Source organism: Octopus sinensis, linkage group LG6 (assembly GCF_006345805.1).
Source record: "Octopus sinensis linkage group LG6, ASM634580v1, whole genome shotgun sequence".
In the NCBI taxonomy this organism is placed as follows: Eukaryota; Metazoa; Mollusca; class Cephalopoda; order Octopoda; family Octopodidae; genus Octopus; species Octopus sinensis.
This window is the reverse complement of record NC_043002.1, coordinates 106,290,818-106,294,564: the sequence shown is the minus strand read 5'-3', so window position 1 is coordinate 106,294,564 and position 3,747 is coordinate 106,290,818.

The following is a 3,747-nucleotide window of genomic DNA, read 5'->3' as shown; positions in this document are numbered from 1 at the left end:
GAGCGAAATCTATTTAATTTTGTTTTATTTTTTAATTTTAACTTTATATTTTATAATGTTTTATTATATTTTTTGTCTTTTCATATCTGGTTATAATAGATGTTGACTATTTTGTGCGTATATATATGTGTATGTGTGTATGTATATATACATATATATGTATACATATATGCATATATACATATATATATGTATACGCATATATATATTCATATATGTACATATATACACAAGTATACATAGATAATACGAGCTTACATATATATATATATATATATATGTACCACATGTGTATATATATATATATATGTATATATATAATAATATACGTAATATATATATATATAAACTATAATATATGTATGTATATATATATATACGTATATATATATATATATACGTATATATATATTAGTATATATATATATAGTATATATATATATAATATATATATTATATACATACATTCATCATACATACATACATACTACATGCATATATATATATATATATATATATATATATATATATTCAGCAAATACCTATATATGTGTGATATATGTATATGTGTGTGTGTATGTATTCGTTTCGTACATGTACGATGTGTCTCTGTCCTCAGACACGTGATTGAGATGTAAACAGATATTACCTGTTTATATATTATACATGTAATATATGTTTATATATGTATGGGGGTGTGTGTATATATATATATACACGTGTTTTTGTATATATATGTACATATATATATGTATATATATACATATATATTATATATTATGTACATATATATATACACGTGTATATGTACGTGTGTATATATATATATATTATATAATATATAATATATATGTATATATTGAGTGTATATGTATGTATATATAATATATGTATATATATGAGTGTATATGTATGTATATATATTATATGCATATATATCGTGTATTTATATGTACATATATATATTATATATATATATAATATGTGTGTGTGTGTTGTGTGGTATACATATATATATGTGTATATATATATATATGTGTGTTGTGTGTGAAGAAGAAAGAATCCTGTGAAATAAATGGTATATAATATATAAATATAATTAATAAACCTCACTAATAAATATCGTTTGTTATTTCATTGTCTATTATATTATTTTATTGTTTAACGTTTATCTTGAAGTCAAGTCTTGAAATGATGGATGGTAAAGTCGATTTGAATGCGTTCTTACCAAATCTCTTCATCCATAGTGTGTCCATCACCATACCTCACCATCACCCAAACACAGATTTTCTCTTGAATCCTTCTTCCCCAGAACTTGATCCCTCTAGGATTCCCTCTTTGCCCGTCTATTTTCTAGAATATCAACTGCATTTATTTGCTTTATTTGCAGCCACTTGGCCCTGATCAAAACATGAACAAAAAAAAAAACGAAAAGCAGGAAATCTGTGGAAAGAGTAAGATTGTGGAGAGTCAGAGGAATGGCGACTGTAGATAACATGCTTCTTATTATTTCGAAACAACCCATTATTCAAATTCATTTTGGTTAAATTGTGACTCTAATCCTCTTGCAGCCAATAAAATACATACAATAAAATACAGAATCGATCCAATGAAAAATATGTACTCGCCTTTAAAATCTGCTGTATTGTGGCAACGTTAAAATTCATTAAAGATTTATAATTAATAATGTACATTTCATTGTATAAGTAATTCTACCAACCTATCTATCTATCTATCTATTTCCCGTACATACATACATACATACATACATACATACATACATACATACATATATAAGATGGGCTATATCAAATATTCTGCTCAACACCACAGATTTGCTTGACAGTTGTTTGATCTAAACTAGTTGAGCATGTCCCTCAGTGGCTGACGATTTGTGCATTTCTAATCATAAGCAGATGTAGTGGGGGAGCATCATAGACATGTGTTGAGAGGAATTATTTGAGGTTTGAATAATTCACCTCTGGAAACATGGATGTTTTGTTCAGCATCCTTAAACAACCCTTATTCAAGGACCTTTTTGAGCGGAATGGGCTACTCAACCTGAAGAAAATTCTAACTGGGCCCCACCTGCAAGGTCATGCGCTGTTTATCTTGATATAAGATCACCATGCCACGCACTTATGCTGGTGATGCATGTACCTGGTGTGCCCTTATCAGATGGGTAGTCATGAGGGGTATACTGGGCTTCGTATATTTTACCCCAGTATCACTTTAATGACATGCCCTACTCACTCACTCAATTATAATGATAATGATAATAATATAATAATAATAATAATAATATATATATATATATATATATATATAGAGAGAGAGAGAGAGAGTGTGTGTGTGTGTGTGTGTGTGTGTGTGTGTGTGTGTGTGTGCGCGCGTGTGTGTGTGTGTGTGTGTCCGTGCGTACGTCTGTTTGTGAGTGTCTATGAAAGACAGATATATAAGTAGAATGTTGTCAGCATAGAAACTAGCAAGACTTTCACTATAAAACAGTTTACAATTAAAAGAAGGTACGTACATGATTAACAAAATGCTTTTACCGGCAGCGTAGCGACGGTTAAGGTCTTAGTAGTTATAAATTCTCTTATAAATTGAGATATCCCGTTTTGAATTTTCCTTTTTTCTTTAATTTTCTGTATTGTCGTTATTTAAGTATTTCTCTATGGTGTTGTTAGTTTAAAATTTATTATTTTCATATATACAGAGAAATGTTTGCATTCTCGGGTTTTCTTATTAGTGTAGCCTGTTGCCCTTCGTTTACTTCTAAGACGTTTTCTAATTTTATTGTAATTATTTCTTAGTAGATCACTTATTGTATCACTCTGTCGTACCAGTGCGCGGCGCAAATATATTTTATTTAACTGGACTTTGCCGCGGTGATTTCGGAACGGAGTTAAAATCATAGTTATTCTATTCCAACACACTACTTTACAAGTTTCAGTCTTAATAGTCCTCCTCATTCGTTTCTGCAAATAACTTAGAGCGACTAATAGAAGTGGTAGTTTGTGTGAAAAATGTCCACTGTTTATACGAATTAAAACTATGAGCTTTAGTTGCCATAGGCGATCCCTGCATGAATAACAAGGCTAAGAGCAGACTACCATATTTGACATAAGTCTTAAATAATTTTTCATTAGTTGTTACAGAATGGACAAAAGCATTTGGAAAAAGAAAACATCTAAAGTATATACTGTCAAAATCACTTTTTTTCTATTTTTTGAATTTACAGTCTTCATATTTTGGTTGGCTAAATTGTCTCTTCCACGACATAATAGCTTCTGTTTGAACACGCAGTCTCAAATCTAATCAACGGTCTGGCGATTATTTCGAGCAAAGTGAATATCTGAAATGTTTGGTTGAAATTATGATCCTAAAACGAAAAATTCAATTGAGTTAATAAACAGTTTCCACATGGAAATCAAAGATGAGGATTTTTCTGATGATTTGTGAAGGATAATGAGTTTGGTCGCTGGTTCATACGGTGATAACTCCGAACATATTGTTTATATATGTGTGCGCGCGCACGCATACACACACATATGTATGTCTGTATGTAATATATATATATATATATATATATATATACATATATATATATATATATATATATATATATATATATATATATATATATATATATATATAGGCGTAGGAGTGGCTGTGTGGTAAGCAGCTTGCTTACCACAGATGACAAAAGACTCCGGTGTATTTTTACCTACACTGTGTTACGAG